This window comes from Aquarana catesbeiana, linkage group LG07, assembly GCF_042186555.1.
Source record: "Aquarana catesbeiana isolate 2022-GZ linkage group LG07, ASM4218655v1, whole genome shotgun sequence".
NCBI classification, from domain to species: domain Eukaryota; kingdom Metazoa; phylum Chordata; class Amphibia; order Anura; family Ranidae; genus Aquarana; species Aquarana catesbeiana.
The window spans coordinates 276,526,251-276,542,326 of NC_133330.1; the positions used below are offsets into that span (position 1 = coordinate 276,526,251).

General features: G+C 45.3%; 1 protein-coding gene across 6 annotated transcripts in view; it reads right to left on the reverse strand.

The window, feature by feature from the left end:
• RALGPS2 (Ral GEF with PH domain and SH3 binding motif 2) overlaps positions 1–16,076 on the reverse strand; it is a 397,229-nt gene that overhangs the window by 306,651 nt on the left and 74,502 nt on the right. The gene's annotated exons all lie outside the window — the stretch shown is intronic.

Genomic DNA, 16,076 nt, shown 5'->3' on the forward strand with positions numbered 1-16,076 from the left:
GACAAAAAAAAATTAAGAATCCCCCACCCCACCCTGCTTCCTCCTTGTGCGCAGAGGAAGAGCGGGGAGAAGAGGTGCAGCCGTGCACAGCGCTGAACCTCTTCTCCCCTCGCTTTCTCTTTACACAGGGGAATGCATTAAGGTAAGAAACGTTTTGGCGTTAGAACCACTTTAGCTCCCAGCACAGCCAGAAAACTGAACATGCTGTTCTCTCATGCTTAGTGTGGTCAGATTTTTTTGTATAGCAAAGCAGAGGGAATGGCAGGAACACCAGAAAGGGCAGGAAACTTTATTGTACAAACACATGGTACAGCAGGCACATATCAGGGTTATGAAATGTTAGGTTTACATATTCTTTGAATACATTTTGAATTTGCAAACACTGATACTTGTATGTTAAGTCATGCACTGCTTATTACTAGATATGCTGGGGTAGTTAGCATCATCCTCCCCAAAGAAGAAAAAAAAATAAAATAAAAACATTAAGGCTGGGTTCACACTAGTTCAAATTGGATGCGGGTTTCCTCCGCATTCAATTCGCATAGCAGGAGATTGCAACCGGCAGCTATCTGTGGAGCCGGTTCACACATCTCCATAGCAGCTTCAGTGTGAATTGCACAGGAGTCCTGTGCGTCTTTTGGTCCATTTCAGGTCTAAATTCTGCCAAAATTTCAGGCTGAAATCAGACCTGAAGTGGTGGTTGGAGACGCACCAGATTCCTCCTGCTGTGAGCTGCTGCATTCTCCAGTGTGAACCCAGACAGTACGTTTCTAAACTCTGACGCTGGGTTCACACTAGTGCGAATTGGATGTGAATTTCTCCGTATCCAATTCGCTTTCTATGGTGCCGGTTCACATATCTCCGGGGTGGCTGCAGAGCGGATTGCCCAGAAGTCCTGTGCATCTTTGGCTCTGTTTCAGGGCCGAATTCGGGCAAAAATTGGGGCCCCGATTCATCCCTGAAACCGAGAACAGGATCCCTGCTGCGAGCCGCATTCAGCTTAGATGTGAACCCAGCCTCAATGTTAAAGAGATGACTGCAAGAGAAAGACATGCACACTGCAGTCAGAGAGAGATTACCCATTGACACCCGGGAATCATTCACACTAAAAGAAGGGAACTCTTACAAAGGCTGTGGAACCAGGATCTCAAGATGCAGTTTCTCTGCTCTATGTTTGTTTCCTTTTATTCAGAATACTTTGAGTTTTATATCCCCTTTGTCTATTACACCTGGCTATCCTCCCGATTTCTCAACACTCACCTTTTTTTGGTTAATTCCTCTATTCTTCACTTTCTTGTCCTCGGCCCAAAAAGCAGGAAAAAAAAAAAAAAAAAATAGACAATTTGATTTCTGTGGTTGGCAATACTTTAAAGCCGAATTCCAGAAAGATAGAAAAGGCAAATCAATGCAGCTTTGTGTTTGTTAATACATCGTTAAATTAATTTAAACATGTAAAAAGAAAGCAGTATAAGGCTGGCCAAAGAGTCGTTATGTTTTTCATTCAACCCACTGTTTGCACAATAAATAAGAGTTGATTTTCCCACCCACACATACAAGGTGGATGGGGGAATCCTCCCCGCTGAGCTATTGTATTGTGACAGCAGGGGGAGACTTCCCCACCATAAGAATACACTGATAAGCGTTGTCAGCTATAGCCGGTGGTGCTGATTGAGCAGCAAACTGACAGGGTACTTGTAAAGAAGTAGATCGACTTCTGTATAACCACCCTTCCCATATATGGATCAAAGTTCAAACTGTGATCCCTGCTGAACCAGCCAAATTTCGATCAATGTATGGCCGGTTAAAAGCGGAGTTCCACCCAAAAACTGAACTTACGCTTTAAGGGAAGGTGACCCCCTGACATGCCATGCCATTTTTAGAAGAAGGTTTCCGCTCCCTCCTGGCGCTGGAGGTTAACTTCTCCCCCCTCTCTCTCAGCAATCATCTGGGACATGTCACAGGTAGGGTGATCACGTGTCCCGGATTGCCCCTGAATTCATATTTATGTCCCGTGTCCCGGGCACCTTCATTCCGGGACAATGCAGTGTCCCGGAATGAAATAAGGACACACAGCCACACTAATAAACGGCTCAGACGGGGGGCAGATCTGCTTGGCTCGGGCCAGGGCCAGGTCGGCTAGGCTTGGGCAGGTCCACACTGCTCCAGCGGTGAGCATGTCCGCTCCGCTCAGACAAGTTACAGAACACAACCTGCTTCCATCAGTCATCTCTATGGAGGGCTCAGTGTGCCGCGCTGCATGATGGGAAGTGTAGTTTCCATCGCAGCCCCACGGATTCTCTTCTCACTGACATGGCAATCGGGAGGCGCGGAGGGGACACTCGCCTCGTCCCAGGACAGCGAGGAGGAAGAAGAGTCCGGCAGAGAGCCAGAGCACAGGCTTCAGGCGACAGCCTACTAGTAAGACGTGAGAGCCGAGAGGTAGGGGAGACAGTCAGAGACAAGTCCATATGTCTAAGTGTCCCCCTGTCCATCCCACGGCCCCCGTCCATCCCAAGGTTTAGAACCTATTTAGAAAATAAAAAACAAACCTTTACAACCCCTTTAAGCCACCCAAAAGGTATGCAAGGTCTTTTACAATCCTATTGTCTATATAGTGTATACTACAAAAAAAATGCAGTGCACCAGAAAAGTGTCCGGGTTTGGCTTGAACAACAGGTGGTAACCCTAGTGACAGTCCCCCACTTGTCTAGTGGCAGTGGGGTGCAGGGCAGCGGAAGCGGAGCTAAAGCAGCAGCAGCATCCTGAAACAGCAAACGGCGGCCCCAGTGAGCAGCACAAGGCTGGCTAGAACAGACAGCCCAAGAGGGAGTGAGAGAAGACCTCACTGCCGGCCACCCTGACCAGAGTAGCAGTGGGTGCAGCACCCCCCCCCAGAGGAACTGCAGCAATTCAGGTACAGATAACATGGGGACGTACACCACAGGCTGGACCGGGCTTATGTCAGGGCTGTGGCAGGGAGAGAGCAAGCAGTAGTGGAATAGGACAGCCATGAGGTGGGTGGTGTGCTCTGCTTTTCCTAACATTCACCTGGCATGGATAAATGGCCATCACTCCTCAGGACTCTGCAGGAAGCACTCTGGGAGGTACCATCTGTGTGCCACTAGAGTGCTCCTTTACTTCCTCCCCTTACTTTCTCCAGAGTGCCCCTTAGCACTCTGGAGGGGGATGTAAGGGGGCACTCTGGAGGAGAATGTAAGGCGCACTCCAGAGGATGTAAGGAGGCACTAAGGGGGCACTCCAGAGGATGTAAGGGGGCCCTGACTAAGTACCGCCAGGGTGCCCCCTTAGTGCCTCCAGAGTGCCCCTTTACTTCCTCCAGAATGCCCCCTTACATCCTTCAGAGTGCCCCACCACCAAGGTGGTATAGCAGTGGCTGACAGACTATCAGGAGGTAGTATTGCACTCCTCTTCTTCCTCCTCTCTGCACCAACTACCCCCGGCCATACACTCTGCACTACACTCCGCGCTCCTCTCCTGTACATATTACCCCCCCGCCATACACTCAGCACTCCTCACCACCATACACTCTGCATTCCCTATTTAAGTTTACCACATTCTGCACTATATGTCATCTCAGACTCTTTGACACCCCCTTTAAGCCAATATTTAGCGCAATTTAAGACATGTCCACTGTTCACCACGACGCGCCATATTTTTGTTCTTGATGCCTAGGGCCCAATTTTGATCTTGCACACGAGCCCGCTGATTTTATACGCCCCTGCCCCAAAAAAACGGCAAAAATCATCTTTGGGGGGGCGGGGCAGTTTGGAAATGTGGTCACCCTAGTCACAGGTCCCAGATGACTGCCCGGCCAGTCACAGCGCGCCGTTCGCACATGCGCAGTGCGTGCCCAGCTGTGAAGCCACAGCCAGGTGCCCACAGTGACAATGCCGGCACTGCAGAGAGGAGGGGGAGATGAGCAGGGCTTCGTTTCCACGCATCGCTGGACCCTGGGACAGGTAAATGTCCTGCGGTCCCTGTATAGTAGAGCTCAGATTTGGGGAGGAAGGGAAGCACAGGGAACCAAACAGTTCATGAGTTGATGCTAATAAGAGGATAGAGCATAGTGATAAGGAGATCAGCCCATCACTGTGCTGCTTCCGTGCATCTCCATTCAAAGACAAAACTCAAAATGGCTGCCCAACTGTGGCACAGAAAAGTCAGGTCTCCTGTTCTGTCTGGCAGGGCTGTACTGAGTGGCAAGGCTGTATAAACCTTAAGCCTGGTTTCACACACGTGCGGTGCGAATTGAAGCTCAGGTTTCACTGGGGAGATAAAAATCTCCTGTTCAAAGGAATCACTGCGTTTTAGCTCAGGATCAGTGAGCAGGGAGGGGGGGGGAGAGGGGGAGGTGTATTGAGGAGAAGGAGAAAATCCATGTTCAGAACGCAATGCAGATGCATTCCCATAGAAGATAAGGGGCTCGTAATTCGCACCGCAATGCCCAGAAAACACACACGTTTTTTGTGCAATGCGCAGTGCGAATGCAACGCACATATGTGAACCAGATGCATTCATATGAATGTATTTTAAAATGTCCTGTGAATTAGATGCGGCGTAAGCTGCATCTAATTCGCATAGGTGTGAACCCGGGCTAAAAGTGATTTGACAGAAATACAAAATATATAGGTTATATATAAGTTTAAAATTTCCCTTATATGTATTTTATCTGCGTGTTTAGCGTTTTTCCTGGGGTTCCGATTTAAGCATGAGTACGACCAAAGCTTTTTTTTGTTCAGAGTCAGCTTATAGCAGGCTAATGTCCGCTGTCAGCTGAGTTGGCAGAGCCACTCCAGGCTTTTGAGGGATGTCGATTGTCTTGTCGGGATCCTCCCAGCTGCCTGACACCTGGCTCTGCCTCCTCATGTGCAGCAGAGAGCCAAAGCCAGCTATGACCATCTCTTCTCCAACCGGTGCGCTGGAGAAGCAGAATGGAGAGCGGTGACTGAAAGAGCTGAGCGATGATGTGCTGACATGGGACAGCTGCAGAATCACATGGATGCTTCATTTGGTCTAAGCGGGCTACCAACTGGTCTATCAAGAGCAGATTGTCTAGGTAAGCTATAATGGTTATACCTTGAGCCCTTAATCTGGCCAGAGGAGGGGCCGGGACCTTTGTAAACACCCGAGGTGCAGTAGCTAGACCGAAAGGCAGAGCTACAAACTGAAAATGGAGATTTTCTACCTCGAAACGTAGAGATTTCTAGTGAGCGGGAAAAATAGGCACATGGAGATATGCATCCTTTATGTTGATTGACGGCAGAAGCTCTTGTAGAATGGAGACAACTGATCGGATTGACTACATGCGAAAAGAGCGGATATTCAGAAACCGGTTTAGATCCTTGAGATGTAGAATGGGTCTGACATTTTTGGTTTTGGCACAGTGAAAAGGTTTGAATAAAACCTGAACCCCTGTTCTTCCGTGGGGACCACCATGATCACTTTTTTAGACAAAAGACGGTCCATTGCTTGAAAGGGAGACTTTTTTCTCTGGATCCTTGGGAACATTTGATCTGAGAAAAAGAGGAAACGGGAACTCTCGGAAAACTAGTTTGTAACCTAGAGCTATTGAGGGGATCACCCATCTGTCTCAAAACTCTTCCTGCCAGACCCTTGAGAACTGCAGAAGTTTCCCCCCCCACTCGAGCGAGTGGGGGCGCCCCTTCATAAGGAAGCTTTAGTATTTTGTTTTGTAGGTTTCCTTCCCCAGAACTTCTTTTGTCCCTGAGGTTTACCTCTTGAACCTGATGGCGGAGGCCGTCGTGACTGCCTGGAGGCTGATGGCACTGGAGAAGGAGCTTGTTTAAATAAAAGACGTTTACTCCTTTTCTTAACTGGCAAAAGGTACTTTTTCCACTAGAAATTTTTTGGATGCATTTATCCAAATCATCCCCAAACAGCTGTTCACCAAAGAAAGGAAAACTAGCCAGCAGTTTTTTGCATGTCGATTCAGCTGACCAATTTTTCAACCATAGGATACTACGCATATGCACCAGCCCAAGCGTAAGGCGCGAGGCCTGGAGAATAGAATCTCTCATAGCATCAATTGCAAAACATAAAGCCCCTGGTAGCTTAGCTAAATCCTGGGCCTGCTGATCAGGGATAACCTTGAGCACCTGTTTTAACTGGTCTTTCAAGGATTGACATACAGCAATTGCTGCCACTACAGGTTGAGTCACTGAACCTGCTAAAGAAAATGCGTAACAGGAATTCCAATTTATCAGTTGGATCCCTAAGCATTTGAGCATTATCTATCGGACAAGTCAAACTTTCATTCACATATAAAGGATATAGCAGCGTCAATTACTGGTATCTCCCACTTTTTACTGAATTTTTCCTCCATGGGATAAAGTGCTGAGAATTTTTTAGGAGGAAAAAAAATGTTTATCTGGGTGATCCCACTCAGAATACATAAGCGGTTCCAGCAACGAATGCACAGAAAAGGCACGCAAAGCTTGAGGAGGCTTTAGCGAACCCAAACAAGAAGTGGGCTTACTAACCGACTCAGTTAAGGGTAACAAATGTGGAGCGGACCAGTTCAGTAAGAGATTGCACCAGCATTCTTTCAGATTGTGAAGCTGAAGGAGGTCCTTCCGCAATTGACCCCTCAGAAGGGGAGTCATCAATCTATTCATGGTCCCTTGAGGGGAATTCATCTTCTCCTTCCCCCAGTTCCTGTGTTTGAGGGTCCTGGGTAGTAGAATGGGAACTGTCGCATTTTCTCCCACTCTGGGAAGATGCGATTAAAGCCGCTAACCTTTTATCCAGTCCCACCAAAGCTGAGGAAAAAAACCTCCTCAGTAATATAGACAGAGGCTGCAATGTTGGAAACAGTTGCAACACTTGACGGCTCCGATGGCTCACCCTGACCAGCCACCCCAGAACTCTCAGGGGAGGATGACATTGTAGAGATGAGACTAGGGTTCTTAGAGCCTGAGGGAGACACTTTTGGGCCCTTTTTTGGGGTGTTTCCACCTCCCCTTCTGACCATAGTCAGATGCACAAACGCAGAGGTACAGCCAGAAGAAAATGCACTCACTGCTTGAGCAAATAGTCCAGCAACTGCTGCTATTAATGCTCAGCCTGATGCTCAGTAAATGTGCCTAGGGAATGCCTGTGTCACCACTTACATGCCCCCATCTGCTCGTGTCCCTCCGTCAGCCTGCAATCTGCAAATGGAGCTTTTTATTATGCACCCGCGCTGTGGACGTTGAGGCACGCCAATGCCGTGCTAAGCCACACCCCCTCCGTCTTCCTACCGTGCCCCCCTTCTTAAAAAAAAAAAAAAATGTTTCAGCAGGCCTCCGATCCAAAGGGATCAGTGTGTGGAGAGGAGGAGATGAGATGGAGAACCGCCGTGCCCAGGCGGTGGAAGAGCGGAGCGGAATCCACCAATCGTTCTGGGCTCCCCCTGCCTATTCCAGGAGAGGGAAAGAGCTTCTGCCCAGGTGGGCATTTTAGAAAAAAAAAATCCCCCCTTCAACATCTTACCACAGGCTTGGGACTGCTTAGCCAGAGGAAGCCTGCAGCTTCTGCTGACAGAGCGAGATATGGAAAGCATGAACAAGGTACGTGCTCTCTACAGCCCCCGGTGGTGACTTTAGGCATGACAACATTTACTTTAAAGGAGAAAATCCATAAGAAAATGTAAAATTCCTTAGGAATCTTCACTTACCTTATCCCGCTGCAGGGATATTGTAGTAAAACCAAACAGACCCAATCTTCACCCCTCACAGCGGGCTCAGTAAAAAATAAACCTTCAAGGACCAGGGCCCCTTTTTATCGGGGGTTCCACTCCCTTGGAACCGTATAGCACCCCGCCAGGAAGCTTTATGGCTGAAAAAAAACAAAACGCTGGATCCCGGGGTCCAGCTCTCAAAAAAGAGAAGCGTTACGGGCTATACCTCGTTTCTTGCGCCACGAGGCCCAGGTACCATTCAATTCGGCCTGAAAAGACACTTTAAATGGATCCAGTTGCATAGCTTGCCCCAGTTTAGCTCAGCATAGCACATCTTTACTCGTGACCAACACCTAAGACACTAGCGAAAAAAGGTACTCCCAGTAATTGGAGGGGTTATATAGGAAGTGAACTTCCTGTCTTAGGGTGTGCCAGTGTCCATCATCTAAAGGTGGCCTATATAACCCACATAGTAACTACTATGGCTCTGTGTCCTGTGATGTACTCTAAAAAAATACAAAATTTTACAACCTTAAAAAACTCGCAATGCCTCTTACCTTGATCTGTTTACTTTCCAAAAAGGGGTCATTTGGAGATATCTGTACAGACCTGACACTCTTTGGGCCTCAAGAAATGATACGCTGTCAGTATATCAGGACTGATCGATTTTCAGATATATACCATGGTTTGTGAACTGTATAACTTTCTTACAGACTAAACAATATACACGGATTTGGGTGATTTTCACCAAAGAAATGTAGCAGAATTTATTTTGGCCAGAAATGATGATTATTTGCAAAATTTTATAATAGAAACAAGGAAAAATGTATTTTCAAAATGTTTAGTCTTTTTTCATTTGGCAAGACATAAAAAACCCAGTGTTGATTAACCACTTCCCACCCGCCATATAGAAAATATGACAGGCACAAAGTGGTTTCATTATCCGAACTGGACATCATATGATGTCCAGCAGGATAAGCCATGGGGTGCCCGGCGATCTGTCTTGTGCGGTGTCAGACCGCATCTCCAATCTTGGTAAAAAGCCTATGACGTAGAGTCTTTATCATGTGATCAGCCGTGTCCAATCACAGCTGGTCACATTGTAAACAGGAAGTGCCATTTAGCGGCTTCTCCTCTATGCGCGCTCACAAGGCGCGGGCAGAAGAGCCGATCGGCTGCTCTCCTGACAGGGGGGCGCATTGATTATCAGTGCAGACCCACCACGGATGCCCACTAGAGCCCACCCAAATCAGTGCCCATTAGAGATCAGTACCCATCAGTAATGCCTGCCAGTGCTGCCTATCCGTGCCATCTATCAGTGCAGCCTTTCAGTGCCACCCCACCAGTGAAGGAGAAAACCTATTTATTTACAAAATTTTATAAGAGGAACATTTTTATTTTATTTTTTTTTATTTGTTTAGCAAAAAAACCCAGTGATCAAACACCACCAAAAGAAAGTTCCATTTGTGGGAACAAAACAATACAAATTTCATACAAGTACAGTGTTGCATGACTGCGAAATGGTCTTAAAATGTGACAGCGCTGAAAGTTGAAAATACCACCAAAAGAAATCCCTAGTTGTGTGAACAAAATTATAAAAATTCCATTTGAGTACAGAGTTGCATTATCGCACAATTGTCATTCAAAGTGTGACAGCGTTGAAAGCTGTGGTTAAACCGTCACCTATGGATAATTTTAGGTACTGTAGTTTGTCAACATTTCACAGGCATGTGCAATTTTAAGTCTCAACATTTTTGGTATGCGTTTACTCAATGCGTTATCTTTTATACTTTACCAACACATTGGGTTTTAGGCCCCATGTACACGGGACGCTGCTAAACACACGTTCAGAGGCAGTAGGACGCTTTTTTCAACTGCCCCTGAACTCATTCAATGTTATCCTATGTGACCATGTACACAGTCTCGTTTATTGCCTTTTTTTGCAATTGCGTTTCTTTGGAAGCAAAAAAATGGGTTCAGACGCAGAAGATTTCCACGTTTCAGACGCCAAATGCGGCTAAACACGGTACCGGCGTTTAGGCGCGTTTTGGTTTATAAGCGTTTTTAAAAAGGTGCCCTATTTTTAAAAAAAAATCTAATAAATTATTGCAAATGATGAAAAACCATAAAAAAAAAAAAAAAATTAAAAACTTGTAATTGCTTGCAATGATTCATAGACCAGCATTGCTGTTATCTGAAGTATAATTGGAATTTGACCCATATGTTAGATTTGAACAAGCAACTTGTGGCAGGTGACGTGGCAAGTGGACAATCCACAAACTTGTGGGTGGCAAGTGGACAAGCCACAACTTGTGGCAGGTGACGTGGCAAGTGGACAATCCACAAACTTGTGGGTGGCAAGTGGACAAGCCACAACTTGTGGCAGGTGACATGGCAAGTGGACAATCCACAACTTGTGGCAGGTGACATGGCAAGTGGACAATCCACAACTTGTGGCAGGTGACGTGGCAAGTGGACAATCCACAACTTGTGGCAGGTGACGTGGCAAGTGGACAATCCACAAACTTGTGGGTGGCAAGTGGACAAGCCACAACTTGTGGCAGGTGACATGGCAAGTGGACAATCCACAACTTATGGCAGTTGACATGGCAAGTGGACAATCCACAACTTGTGGAAGGTGAGACTGGACCTCACACGCAATTTTCTACGTCGTTCTAGCCTCCTCAAGAGCAATTTCAGGAGCATTTCCTCACATATGCTCATTATTGGATCCATTGCAAAAAAAAAAAAAAAAAAAAGGACAGAAATAGATGCAAATACAAGTAGACAACTGCTCTCTTTGCTGCTGCTACTCACTCTGGTGAAAATTGCTGAAATGGATAACAATGTTTTTTGAGCTTGGGGAGCGTTTTAAATGAGGTAATCTTAATAAACGCTTCCAGATACAAACGCGGCTAAACGCGGCATGCAAACGCAGCTAAACGGGCATTTTAAACGCCGGTTTCAAAGTGTCAAAAAAATTCCTTCAGGAGGACTTTGCCTCAGCGTCCTGTGTACATGGGGCCTTAGATTCTTGTACACTAAAATTAATTTAAGTGTATTTTCCCTGAAAATCTGTGTTTTATTAACGGCGGTGCAAAGATTGTGTAAAAGAGAAAAATGTAACAGTCAACATTTTGTTCTCCAGGACCTTTACTTTTAGAAAATGTATGTTTGGGGGTTCCAAGTAATTTTCTAGCAAAGAATGCTGATTTTAACACGTATGTAAAAAATGTCAAAATTGCCACAGAGGGCAAGTGGTTGAAGTTCATGTAAACACATTCTTGATATAATGCAGCTTACCAGTCCATAAATGTGGTGGCTGGAATTTTTTCTCGTGTGTTTTTCCCTGTATTTTCAAACGGGTAGTGCTACCAGCAACACTCCTCCACACTATATCTATAGATGAGCAGCATTCTAGAAGGATAAAGGGGTTCTCCCTTGCACTTATTGATCAGCTATAACAAAACACTTTCAAGGCAGTAATGGTGAATCTTGGCACCCCAGATGTTTTGGAACTACATTTTCCATGATGCTCATGCACTATTTAGTGTAGTTGAGCATCATGGGAAATATAGTTCCAAAACATCTGGGGTGCCAAGGCTCGCCATCACTGGTCTAGGGGATTGCAAAACAGACTCAATCGCTTACCTTACACTCCACTCCAGTGCTCTCCTTCTCTGTCCGAAGCACCGTTCTAAGAGCAGAGCCACGGCATCATCACATACAATACAAGGTCATTAACACTATATTGTACATGACTGGAGTGCAACCGGAGGCAGTCACAATGTACATAGCGGCTGTGGGGGACCGATCACAGCGATGTATAGATCCTGCTGGAATGAGGCATAAAGGTATTTTCTCTTTAAAAGGGGTTGTAAAGGCAGAAGGTTTTTTTTTTTTATCTTAATGTATTCTATCAATTAAGATAAAAAGCCTTCTGTGTGCAGCAGCCCCCCTAACACTTACCTGAGGTCCCTCTGTCCAGTTATGTCCACGAGTGTCTCCGCCGTCCGAGATTATCCTTCCCGATTGGATAAGACACAGCAGCGGTGCCATTGACACCTGCTGCTGTCAAAGTCAGCTAGCCAATCAGGGGAGAAAGGGGGCGGGTCAGGGCTGAATGGACAGAGGGAGCTGTGAGACTCAGCTTGGGTACTCCCATAGCAAGCTTTGAGGTGGTGTGCAGTAGTCCTAGCACATTTCCTGTCCTAGGGTGACAACGTTGCTCTTCTACAGATTTAGTAGGGTGAGTGAAGGCTGTCACCCTAGAACAGAAAGCCTAAAAAAAAAAAAAAAAAAAAAAAAAAAAGAAGGACTGGTAAGTTGCGATATATATTTATGCATTTCAATTTGCTTTGAAGTCAGAAGCGTATCTGCAAATTTGCTCCAAGTTAGCAACAAAAGTGTTGAGACAAGACATTCAGCATGACAGCTAGAAAACTAACATTTGCACAATATGAGCAGCAACGGCAGGCTACGGTATGTTTTTCTCAGGAAAGTTTTTTTTAAAAAGTTTAAGGCTAGCCACACATGGTAAAGGATAAGTTCACCTTTTGTAACATGTTACACCCATATTTAGGATGTAACATGTTACACATGCACCAGTCACCGCACCCCCCCCCCCCCCCGATCTCCCATTTTGACAGCAAGCGGGGGATCTTCTCCCTCTGCTCACTGTCACAATGCACCCCGGCCGCATCATTCATTCACAATGTTATGTGACTGTGAAAACTACAAGTACTGACGGCCATTGTGGCTGTCAGCTTGTAGTTCTCAATGAACTACCAGGGCGCTGTTGAGTGCTCTAGTAGTTCGAGTCTTTTTGCCAGAGTAACTGCCTGCCCGTATTGGAGGTACGGGCAGACCGTCTGCTGTACCATGGTATTACACCCATTAACTGCTGGTTCACTTACAGGCTCCTAACAAAAAGAAAAATAATGAATGCAATTTTTTTACCTGCAAAAAAAATGTGCGTTTCATTTTTATTTATTTTTTGTAAAGGTGAACTTATTGTGAACTTAAGGTGAACTTATCCCCCATGAACAGCATGAAGGAATCTCCCACTGCTGGCTATTGTATTCCCACAGCTTGAATACCTGAACAGTGACTGCATCTGATTAGCTACACTCACTGCTGTGTTTGTTGTGCTGGGTGGTGCCGACAGTCACCCACGGCTCAAATTTTGGCCAATTTAACAGGATCGGCCAAGACTCAAACCATGCATAGCATGGCCAGCATAACTACGGCCAAATTTTTTTTTTGTTGTTTTTTTCTTTGGGGGGGTGGCTAAAAAGAAAACCTTAGTCAGTTTTGTATTGCTGTCTATGCCCACTTTAGGAAGATTTACCCTCACTTCCTGTCCTAATGACTGCCTGATCAGATTGCATTAGCAAATGGATGTGTATCCAGTTGGTTGCTATGGGCACCCCTTCTATTTTCATCTATTTTTTATAATCATAAAAATAAAGAGAATACAAGCCTTATACAATCTGTTGTGCCAGTAAATTAGCCTGCTCTTTTAAAGCCTGCCACCTCTCTTGGTTTTATTTTGCAAAGCTCCATCACCAATATTTACATGGTTGACTTGGCATTTATAGAGAAACCTCTTTTCCTACCAATTAACTGCATACAATGCTCAGCAGATAGAAGATGAGATAACTGAAGCAATACAGCTGAGTAAAAATGAAATTTGAGTAAGTAGTGACAAAAACACAACAATGGCATCATAGAACATTTCAGGGTTGATTTCATAGTAAGGGACAGCAGACCGAAAGAACATTTACAAAAACAAACCAAAAAAAAAACAAAACAAAAAAAACAAAAACAAACCAAAAAAACTTGGCGTGCTTTTATTGGCCATTCCCTATAAAATACAAAGAAAAAAAAACACACACGGAGGAGCTGCATACAGGCCAGCCTGTAAAATGTGAAAAATCTAAAAAGTTGGCATGTAGTCCAAAGCAGGGCATTCAATGAAAAGTAGCATGGAGCTGCAGAAGGGGACAGGGGGAAGAAAAAAGAAGGCATCCTGTCACTTGAAGGTGGGATTTACCTTATATTGAGCTAGCGGTCCCCTCCTGGTTTTTGGGGACTGCTTGCTCATCACGGCTACAGGATGTGCCAAATTACCTTTACTATAACATCAAGCAGACCTGGGCTTTGATGTTCAGTGTTCTCTACCTTGTTAAGGTCACATTTAAGTGTTCTGATTGCAAGTGTAGGTTTGTTGACTATTTATTGTCTCACCGCCTTGAGTTCGCCTGCTTATGTGGGGGCAGCCCCAGGCTTTGGTAGTCAATTTTAGTCTAATAAAATATACTATTTTGGTTGAGCCAATGTTCTTTTTTCTTCCTGTTGTGCCTTTAAAACGAACATTTGCATATATTATGTGCCTATTTTTCTGTTGTAAATTTGACTGTAATAGAAGCCGCATGGTTCCGACTGGCCACGGCTCCCCTAGATGTGCCAGAACTTGGCTAGGACCATGGTAATGGTCAATCTTAATCCCTCCAATGGGCCTTTTGTCCCACTACTAGTGACATCTATGTTGTATATATCTTTTCTACTCCGAGTATTATGGTACTCTGCCATTTTCTGCTTCATTGCATGGTCTTTTCTTGTCTTTTGCTGGATGCTCTTTCCCCTCTTTTCTCGAGTCCACAGGAATTTTGTTTGGTGGAACCATTTTATATCTTTAAGTCTACTCAATAGGACACTAAATTGGTTGTCCCTGAACGTTCAGGGCATTAATTCCTCTCAAAAACGAGTGAAAATTTAAAAAACTTTAAGGCAGCAGAAGATAGACTGTTTATAGGAAACCCATTTTTCAAATACCTCTTATCCTAAATATTTTGATGCTCAATATCCCCAGGTTTTTACAGCTAATGGCCCTAACAAACAAACGGGAGTACTCATTACCTTTTGTAAATCTGTCCCTTTTAGTTACACTAAACAGATAGCGGATCCAGAGGGTAGGCATTTTTTACTTCAAGGTACCATTCAGGGTACAGAGATTACCATAATGACTTATTACACTCCTAACTCTACCCCGGGTCCTTTTTTGACCCATCTCTGCTGCCGGTCATCATCCCACCAAAAGGGTACTCTTCCTTGCGGGAGACTCAAATCTAGCCTTGAATCCTTCTTTGGACAAATATCCTTCGAAACGCACTACCCCATCCCCTGATGCTAAAAGGTTTGTTCGTTTTTTTTTTTACAGTCTCATGATCTGGCTGATCTCTGGAGGGAGCTCCATCCTCTGGGTAAGGATTACACATTAATCCCACCCCCATCATTCTCACTCTAGAATAGATCACATGTTTATGTTGCGGAAGCATCTCCCCTTAGTGGTATCTACTTCTATTCTTGCTGCCCCTGGTCTGATCATGAACCTGTCCTGGTCGTTTGCCATTCTATTCTTGATAAACCTCAGCACTATCCCTGGGTCATGAACGATTCACTACTATCCCTCAGAGAGGTCCAGGCAGATATCCTGAAAGCTACTGTGGAATACTTCCGCACCAATGTAGGCTTGGTTTCTCCTGTAACTCTTGGGGAAGCATACAAGGCGGTTCTCAGGGGCCACATTATACAGTTGGCTTCAAAACATAAGTGAGAACGCCTCCTAAAACAACAGGACCTTGAGGCCCCTTCTGGAGGTACTCTCCACTGCTTTTAAACAGACCCCTACTCCCGTAAACTTTTAGACCAAACCCACTCAGAGCTGGATCATTGTCTCACTGATGGGGCTGAGCGAATTTTGCGCTGGTCCCGTCAGAAATGGAATGCTAAGGCGAATAGGCCGAATCAGATGTTAGCCAACAGACTACGCACTTTCACCCCTAAATTCACCCCCATTACTCTATGCACTCAACATAATATACTCACTGGTAACCAGTGCGAGTCTTGGGAGGAATTCCGCCACCGCCTTACCACATTGTATACAGCCCCATTCCAGACATGTAGTAGGGACACTGATACCTTTCTGATTCACGTTTCGCTCCCTACATTGACTGGAGCTCATGTGTCCCTAATGGCCCAGGATATTCATGTCTCAGACGTTCTCCAATGTATCAAGGACTTGAAAGTGGGAAAACGACCTGATCCAAACAGCCTTACAGTACTTTATTATAGGAAGTTATCTGACGTCATAGCCCCACATGTGACAGCTATGTATAATTCTGTTAAAGATGGGCAGACCTTTACGTCAGACCTTTTAACCGCCAATATTGTGATGCTTCCTAAACCTGACTGTGCCCACTCTTGGGCCAACTTTAGGCAAATCTCTATTAATATAGACATTGCCAATGGCCAATTGCTTAAACACTTTCCTTCCCCAACTAGTCAATAAAGATCAAGTTGGCTTTATTCCACA